This window comes from Herpailurus yagouaroundi, unplaced genomic scaffold (genome assembly GCF_014898765.1).
Source record: "Herpailurus yagouaroundi ecotype Mexico unplaced genomic scaffold, PumYag 184, whole genome shotgun sequence".
Lineage (NCBI taxonomy): Eukaryota > Metazoa > Chordata > Mammalia > Carnivora > Felidae > Herpailurus > Herpailurus yagouaroundi.
In genome coordinates, this window is record NW_024412415.1 from 23,886,011 (window position 1) to 23,895,563 (window position 9,553).

At 42.4% G+C, this 9,553-nt stretch overlaps 1 protein-coding gene and 1 non-coding gene across 2 annotated transcripts in view; both read left to right on the forward strand.

Moving 5' to 3' along the window:
• Positions 1–5,983: 5,983 nt before the first annotated feature.
• On the forward strand, positions 5,984–6,090 carry LOC121042185 (U6 spliceosomal RNA). Its single transcript, XR_005796030.1, has one exon. It is a non-coding gene; the product is annotated as a U6 spliceosomal RNA (small nuclear RNA).
• Positions 6,091–8,377: 2,287 nt separating this feature from the next.
• The window catches only part of LIPC (lipase C, hepatic type), a 161,297-nt gene continuing 160,121 nt past the window's right edge, over positions 8,378–9,553 (forward strand). The window contains exon 1 of the mRNA XM_040492818.1: positions 8,378–8,396. The gene's annotated coding sequence lies outside the window, so the exon portion shown is untranslated. The remainder of the gene's footprint in view (positions 8,397–9,553) is intronic.

Below are 9,553 nucleotides of genomic sequence, written 5' to 3' on the forward strand. Positions count from 1 at the left end.
TACGTGGAAGAGGGCACAAATGTGCGCTGAGGGTCTCAGGGGGCAGTGGGACGGGGAGGGCAAGTCAAGGCGGAGGATGAGACCTCATGTTGGAGGACACCAGGACACGGGAGAAAGCAGAGGGACCCGGCAGGGGTGCGGCACCCTGAGGCAGGGATCCCCTTTCCTGGCAGGGCTCTGGCAGACCCTGGGCAGCTATTTGTTAGGCACCTTCTAGGTTTCTTCCCAGCTCTAGGAATGTATGAGATGCTGACCTATTTTCAAAACCAATTTTCCTCACTGGCTCATTTTTTGTTCCGACTGACCTGTGACTGTAAATAAGGTGGCCGGTGTCTATAATCCAGCTTTTCAGAAGCTGAGCACTTTCCACGACTGAACTTCTGAGCCATCAGGTGGGGTGGAGAATGCTCTTGTGACCCACTCTAAGGGACTGTCACCCTCCCTGCTGCCATCTAAGGAATGTCCTCCTCGAGGCCATCCCCATAGCCTCCATCATTCCCGCAGGGGAGGAGAGTGGCTGTGAGAGCCTAGAAAAGTCCACACCCATGCTTTGTATCAAACATACAGGAATAAACCCAAATGCCAAGGGGAATTCAACATCCATCACATTTTTATCGTATTGTCTATGCTATTGTCATGCTCATTTCAGATCCTCGAAAATGCACAATAACCCCATGAGTCCACAAGTGCCGGGGTCTCACAGAAAGAGTAAAAGTAAGAGATAGAGCAGGCCTCACACCCCCAGCTTCTGACTCTGGTGTGCATGCTTTATACTCAACCCCACCGTTGCCAGCCTATGGCTTTGCCTTCTTAGTATCAAGATGTTCTTTGCCTCTTCTGATCTCGGCTTTGCTCTCTCATCATTGACCCCCATGCACCCTCATCCTATTTCATCAGTGTTATACCGTCTATGTCTCAGCACTTCAATGTTATGTTCAGCTTCTCTGTGACTTTCCAAGTTGCCCCCACTGTAGTGTCTCCAATCTCACTAGCCTGTTGCATTTTAGCCCCTGAGCACCAGATCTTCTCCTCTGTCTCACTCCAATATGGGGAGAAACCTGAAACAAATCTTTCTTAGATGCCAATCTGCTGGTTCTTGGTGGTGTTTCTGCATGTTTCACAGCCACTGTGGCAAGACCAAAACCCAGGATTGCTTAGCCTCAGAGAGTCAGCAGCAAGCAACAGTCCCAGGACTACAGCAAGGAGAGGCCAGCTGAGTGGTTGGTGAGACCCGGCAGTGAATATATGAACTAAGAACCATGGATGAGGAGTTAGGAAGGTGGACAACCTTATAGGGGGCCAACCTGAGAAAGCAAATAGTATCTCGGTTTGTCTGAAATAAGGAAGCTTTTAAAGGGCCAGGTATGGCTGTCTCTTTTTGCTCCACAAGGTCTTAAAGGCACCACCTGTCACCTGCTGGCTGACTGATTCAGCAGCCTGGGAGTTCACAGGGGGCCGGCCTGCCTTGGACACAACCCTGTTGATTGGAGCCAAAGCACCTCACACAACAGTCTTAGGTCAAAGCCAACAGATATCTTCACACCCTAACTCATAGAGAAAGTCAGGATGGGAGAATAATAATTGATTGTATCCCTCACCAAAACAAATGCCTCATCATGGCATATTTAGTGTTTCCACTAATACATGGAAAACAAAAGATGAATTCTTTCTCAGCTGCAAAGCCTAATACATCACTGCCAAGAAGGAAGCATTTAATAAAATCCTTCTTTTTTAGGTGTTCTATGGAGCCCAACCTCCAAGCTCACAGTGCAATGAGAATAACCCATTCACAGCACATCGACCCAACAAATATTTGTTGAGCATACCTACTATATGCCAGGCACCAAGCTAGGCTCTGACAGTTTTTCAGAGCTGCCCTTTAATGTTCACATATACAATCAAGTCTGATCTGCATAAAACTAAGTGACATGGGTGTTATCCCCATTTAGCAGATGAGTAAACTGAGGTTCACCAAGTTTAAATTTTTTTTAAGTGTATTAATTTTTGAGAGAGTGAGCAGGGGAGGCGAAGAGAGAAAGAGGGGGACACAGAATACAAAGCAGGCTCCAGGCTCTGAGCCGTCAGCACAGAGTCCGACAAGGGGGGGGGGCTTGAGCCCACGAACAGTGAGATCATGACCCGAACAAAAGTTGGACACTTAATCGACTGAGCCACCCAGGCACCCCTGAGGCTCACCAAGTTTAGATGAATGGTCCAAGGTCATAGGACTAGTGCTTAATATATAGCATAGATACATGGCCATATAAACTTTTATGCACTGGGAAAGAATCTCAGGGAATACTCATCCTTCATGCCCCTGGATGCCTATGGACCCTTTCCTACCTGTGCCTCCTTTCCACCCTACCATTTTTAGGCTTGTCACCTTGTGTCTATAAAATGGCTGCTTCAACTTTAGTTTCATGTCCTTGCAGGAGTTTATCCAAAGGAAGATCCAGGTCATATGACCACCCAGCAGCAAGGGTAGCTGGGAAGGCAAGAATCTGGTATTTATAACCTTAAGGGGGGGGGGGGGGCCCACAGGTGCACAAGGAGGAAAGTTGGATAGCTATTGGATAGCCATCTCTGCTGCAGGTAACTTTCTGATTCCTAATTAGGGCCAGCGCTGAAAACTAATTCTTCCTGAGTCGAAATATGGATTTCTTGACACTACCTATAGGTTGCTTTATTAGTTTTCTATGGCTGTGTTATAGCTTAATGCAGCTTAACTCCTGGCAGCTTAAGACAATACCCATTTATTTTCTCAGAGTTTTATAAGTCAGAAATCAGGGAAGGCTTGAGTGGGTTCTCTGCTTAGACACTTGCAAGGCTAAAATCAAGGTGTTAGCAGCCCGAGCTCTCATCTCGGACTCTGGGGAAAAATTCACTTCCAAGATCATTCAGATTTTTGGTAGATTTCAGGTTTTTGCAGCTGTAAGACTGAGGTCTCTGTGGCCTTGCTGACCGTCCGCCAGGATCACTTTCAAGTCCAAAGGCCATTCTCCACCCTTGAGCGAGGCCCCCTCCATCTTCAATGCCAGCAATGGTGCACTGACTCCTTCTCATACTTCTATCTCTCTGACTTTCCCTTCTGCCACCAACTGAAGAAAACTCCCTGCTTTTAAAAGAATTAAATTAGAGGGATGCTGGGTGGATCGGTCGGTTAAGCATCCTACTCTTGGTTTCAGCCCAGGTCATGATGTCACGGTTTTGTGACTTCAAGTCCTGCATTGGGCTCTGCACTGACAGCACAGAGCCTGCTTACTTGGGATTCTCTCTCTCCTTCCCTCTCTGCCCCTCCCCTGCTAGTGCACTCTGTCTCTAATAAATAAACTTATAAATAAATAAATAAATAAATAAATAAATAAATAAATGACTTAAATTAGAGTATGCCCACACAGATAATCTGCATTTTGCCATAATCACAGGAATTAACACCAGAGGATGAAGATCGTGGGAGCCATCTTAAAATTCCGTCTACCTCAGTTGCCATTAAAAAAAGAAATCAGTATTTATTCTTATAGTTCAAGGTAGGGTCACCCTTCCCTGATTCACAACAAGAGAAGGAGAACTTCCAATCAAAACAGGGACTCTGCAAGCAAAAAATTAAAGGAAAGAATGGCTGTTGGGTAGACAACCAAGGGTGTCTGTGATCAACCTTTTTCTGTGAAACTGAGATATTAACCCTAACTTAGTTACACAGTGGAATCCCACCTAGCTGGTAGACATTTTTTTGAATGAGAACATGGTATATAAATGAGAACATGTCCACTGACCAGGACATGTATTCCTGCTTCCCTTAACTTTCCTCCCTCCCTCACTCCCCTCCTCATCCTGTACCTCGTCCTTAGCCTGAAGTGTGCCCCTACACACAGACTCATGAAGAATGCTGGCCAACAGGGAATTTTAAAGGGTTTTCTTATAAAAGCATTTAATGTGGCTAGATTTCTCATGTTGATTTTTCACTGGTTTGCGTCTATCAGGCAAAAGGGAAGGAAAAGGGTTTACAGGAAGAGGAGGCCCATCTCTCAGAGCTTACACAGAGCAGGCCTAGCAGTGCCCACGGTGTTTCTAATGAGCCCTGCTGGCTTTTCCAAGTCTTTCCAAAGAGAAATCACCCACCCTCTCCTCTTCAGAGATGCCTCATTACCAGCTCTTTTAATGCATTGTTTTCTGTTTCACTGCCTTAAACTTGACTCAGACCACCCATGTTTTTTATTTCAATTAGTTTTCCCTGCTTTATGACATCTGTTTGGATTTCATCTTTTTTTTTCTTTCTCCTTCACCAAAAAGTCTAAAATCCCAAGTCAGATGTCTCCAAAGAGCTTATGCGTGTTTGCACAAAACACGTGAAGATCCTTAAGAACTACAAATTATCAACAGGAACAGCTCAATTCCTTTCAGAATTCTTTACTTTCATGGAGGCTGTGTTTACCTTTTATTTTAAGTACTTTCAAGCCCATTCTCTTGAAGTACCTTGCCTTACCATGAGCCCTGTTTGTTTGTTCTTGTTGCCTCCTTCATTCAGGAGAACCATCAATCAGTTTCTGAAACAAGGCAGCCTCTGTGCAGAATCAAAAGCCACCACATCACAGCTGATGGCAAGAGAATGCAGTGGGCATTGTTATTTGTACACAGGCCTTCATCCCTTTGAGAAGTACCTCTGTTTGAAATGAATGAGGCAGACAAGAGTGCTGGCTTCAAAAGCAACTATCCTCCTCTGGGCTTTTCTTGTTGAAAGTCCTGAGCAGCACAGTTACTAGAAAGTAAAGAGAATAAAAGGCAAATCTGAGGCAGGCTACAGGTTTCCTACACAAGAGATGCACACCTGGCCTCAGCCAGGCTATGCAGCCAGACATCTGCCTTTACTTCGTACAGTTGGGTTTGCAAGGTTAATGTCAAAGAGGCTATTTATTTTCTACCAGTGATTATGAATAAAAAATACATAAATTTCCTTCACCAAAAGCCTCACCCAGAAGTATGACAGGCTCCTCTCTTTCCTGGTGCCCCTTAAGGGTATCAGTGCTGGTAGGAGCAGAGCTACAGGAACTACTGTTGCCATGGTGATGACTTCGGGACCAAGGGATTGGCTGATCCTTGGCCCAGCTCTTCCACCCAGCTATCACCTCCTCTGCATCAAGAGGCCTCCTTATTCCTTGATCCATTTTTCATTTGGCTGGAATGTTGGAGAGCACAGTTTTCCAAGGCACTTCATGACCCTTCTGTAGATTCTTGATGACCCTGATGTTGATTTGGACCTAAAGTCTTGGGATAGTGGAAAAGTTAAAACAATATTCAGGGCTCATATATATGATCATCCTAATAATCAGCTTGAGAATCATCACGGTCATCTCTCAATTGCATAGAGTTTGCAATGACTGCTTGAAAGTTCAGAGCAAATATCTGGCCCATGACCAGGACGTGAAATGAACAGCACAATGTGTATTTGACATGACACCTCATTCATGAATTCACCTTATTTTTCCCATCCTTATCTGCCATGTCTGAATTTTCTTTTTAAGAAGTCTTATATTGTTTGCATCCTTAAAAAGTGTCTTAAATTCATTTGAAGCAAGGCTAACTATAAAGAAAGTATAAGTATATCCCTCAGAAATCCAATGAATTCTTGCTATTAGGATGGAAGGAAAAAGTGCAAAGGCTTTTCTGGCCAGGAAGGGGACGTTGCATAGTGCAAAACATCTAGACCATATTCTGTGTAAAATCAAATGGGATCATTTAATTTTTTATTCATTTTTGAGAAACAGAGAGAGACAGAGCCCAAGTGGGGGAGGAGCAGAGAGAAAGGGAGACACAGAATCCGAAGCAGGCTCCAGACTCTGAGCTGTCAGCACAAAGTCTGACGCACAGCTCAAACTCACAAACCAGGAGACCATGACCCGAGCCAAAGTCAGAGGCACCCAGGTGCCCCTCAAATGGGATTACTTAAATGAATGTTTTCTGTTGAAGAAAAGAAAATGTACACTTGGTGTTTGCTTTGGCAGCGCATATGTTAAAACTAGAACAATACAGAGAAGATCGGCATGGTCTCTGCTCAAGGATGGCACACAAATTCATAAAGTGTTCCGTATTTCTAGATACTGGTCAAAGGGTACAAATTCCCAGCTATAAGAGAAATGAGATCTGGAGGTCTAATGCACAGGCTGGTGACTATAATTAACAATACTCTGTTATATATTTGAAAGTTATTAGCAGAGTAGTTCTTAACACACACACACAAATCATAATACGCAAAGGAATGAAGATGTTAACTAACTTTATGGTGGTAATCATTTTGCAATATATACATGTATCTAATCATCACGTTGTATGCCTTAAACTTACATATGTTATATGTCACTAATATCTCAGTAAAGCAAGGAGAAAAAATTGCCTCAATGCAGAGAAAATATACACACACACACACGGGTATATGGATGATTGGACTCAAGAAAACTAGAATCTCTTTTTTTTTATTTTTTTAAATATTTTATTTATTTTTGGGAGCGAGACAGAGTGTGAATGGGGGAGGAGCAGAGAGAGGGAGACACAGGATCAGAAGCAGGCTCCAGGCTCTGAGCTGTCAGCACAGAGTCCAACGCAGGGCTCGAACCCATGAACCACGAGATCATGACCCGAGCTGAAGCTGGCCGCTTAATTGACCTAACCACCCAGGCGCCCCACCGGAATTTCTGGCACAAAGGAGGGATAAGGACATGACACTTCTAATCTCAGGGAGCCCCCTAAACAACTAGGGACCTGCTACATCAAGTCACTTACACAAGATTTTGGTCAGTCCCTTTAAAAGCCTGGGGTGGGCGGTGTGGACACGTCACACCATCAGGGAGGTGCTTAGGGGGTTCGAGAAATCCAAGTTTTTGCACACATTAAAAGCTTTACAAATACCTGCTGAATAAATGGAAAAGATAAGTAAAGCAAAACAAAACACCCACAACAGCAGAAGCAAACAAAGAACTGAAAACCATTTTGCCTACATGCTAAGTAAGTTCGCAGATAACATTCAAATGAACTCAGGTAGAAATGATTGAGCAGCACCCAAAAAAGGAGGTGTGATCCATAGCTCTGGTTCTTTTAATCCTCTCAACACACTTTGAGGGAGATGTTTTTATTTCCACTCTTTTTCAGAAGAGGTTAAGTAAGGTTAACTAATTTGTGCAAGACCACATAACTAGTAGGTGAAAGAACCAGGATTTCAGCCCAGAGCTGTCTGATTCTAAAAGCAGACTATTCCTTCAGTTCACGCCTATATTTTCTTTTCAAGCTTTTCTTGTGTCAAGAGCACAAATCTGAGGCCACATCCCAGTGGCACTGAATCAGAATCTCTGGAGGACTTGGAAATATACATTTAACAGAGACAAGATGATTATTATTATGGGGCACCTGGGAGGCTCAGTTGGTTAAGCGTCCAACTTCAGCTCAGGTCATGATCTCATGGTTCATGAGCTCGAGCCCCGCATCGGGCTCTGTGTTGACTGCTCAGAGCCTGGAGCCTTCTTTGGATTCTGTCTCTCTCTCTCTCTCTCTCTCTCCCTCTCTGCCCCTCCCCCCCCCCTTACTTTGCCCCTCTCTCTCTCTCTCTCTCTCTCAAAAATAAATAAAACTTTAAAAAAAATAACCATGATTATTATTATCACAGAAGTTTAAGAAAACAGCTCTATCCATCAGGTGGGAAATGAACTCATGTCTGTTTCCCTTTTACTGATCAAAGAGAAGCCATCAGAGATTTGAAGCTCATACGACAAAAATAAATGACGTCATTCTATAGCTTAACAGATATTTACAGGATATTTATTCCTCAGTTTGGTAATTATGCATTGTCTGATTGAAGGTTATCTGTGTCCCAAAACACAGAGACCATCCTCTTAAGTTAAAAATAGACATTAGTGGAAACCTCAGACTTTTTTTTAGCTTTCCTCTTTGGTCTTTCAGAGCAGAAGAGAGAATTCGTTTTCAGTTCCTAGCAGCTTTAACCTATGCAGAGGTTCCAGCTGTACAGGAGCCGAAGGACGGCTGGAAGGAGAACCCCAGGCTGAGAGTCAGTCCTCTTGTCTGGTTGCCCACCAGATGGCTTTCATTGGATGAAAAGTTCCATGATCCAGGAAGGAGAAAACCATCATGGCTTGGTTTGCTTTTCTTAGTTTCAGTTTTTCCATGCTTGATGAGAAGAGCAGAGGCCAACTACGTCTGCAGCTCCAATCCCTATCATGGAAGCAAACGACGTCTTTGTACAACCTAAATACTTAATGAATTAAATGGAAAGCAAGACAGTGATTCCTGACAGGGCTAAATGTAAGTCAAGCTGTGAAACTCCACAGCGCAGCCAGAAGTAGAGACGGACAAGTTGAACTGAAACCTGACCACTGCTTCTCAGCAATTTTACTGTAAGTTATTCCTGTTATCTCAGAGAGAAATTTGAGACAGAGCTAGAGAAAAGTATGAAACTGATTTCCCTCATGTTGAGCACAGATTGTTGTTTTAGAAATTTGTTTTATACACTATTGCCAAGGAACTTGCTTTGAATGAAATTTCCGGGCATGGTATCTATAATAGCAAATAACGACAGTTACATTTTACAAATACTAGTTTAATATGTTTCTATTCTGATCTCATTTAATCTTTGCAACAACTTGTTAAGGTTTATACTCTTAATTAGCACGATTTTACAGATAAGCAAAGAAAACTGGTAGCTTCCTCAGAGAGTTTTTAAGTAACTTGCAGAAAGTCCTCAGCTTGTAACCAAGAGCCCATCTCGTATCACTAAACTAACTGCATCCCCAAGAAGGCCATATACATAGGCCGTTAATGTCTCAAAAGACAAATTCCCATAATGGATGAAAATATAAGACCCAACAATATGTTTGTTGCTTAATGATAGGTTTCTGTAATGAAACAATGCAGAAAACCAAAAAATAAAAAAGTTTTATTGAGGAACCTCATGCAACAAAAGGGAAACAGCTGGTCAGGGTGGTATCATATAAAAGAGATTTTGAAACCAAAAAAGGTGGAGGGAGGGTGCAAAGAGGCTCCAGATTACAAGGAAAAATATAAAAACAACAGTGAAGACATGGCTTACCAAAGTTAGAAATGCAAAAACAAATGGAATAAATCAAAAGCAAACCACTGTCATGGGAGGTATGAATTCATGATCAGGCTAAGACAAAAATTAGACAGTCTTGAAAATTAAATAGACACATTTCAATAGACAAAAATTTAGAAGTCATTGGAGCTCTGACAAAAATAGATATAAATTTGAAGACTATATATAAATATATATAAATTTGAAGACTATCTGTATAAATATAGAGGCTAAGAATGCTATACACTTGGTATGTTGGAACCAACAGACATATATTGAACTTAGTAACAACATAAACTCTACATTTTTCTCAAGGTATAGGGCATTGGTATATATATATATATGCTAACTCTTAGATAAGATCCCAAAAATGAATCCAGAGGAAAGTTACATACTTTCTCACCACAGTGCAATAAAGCTAAATGCTAATAAGTAAAAAAAAAAAAAAAAAAAAAAAAAAAA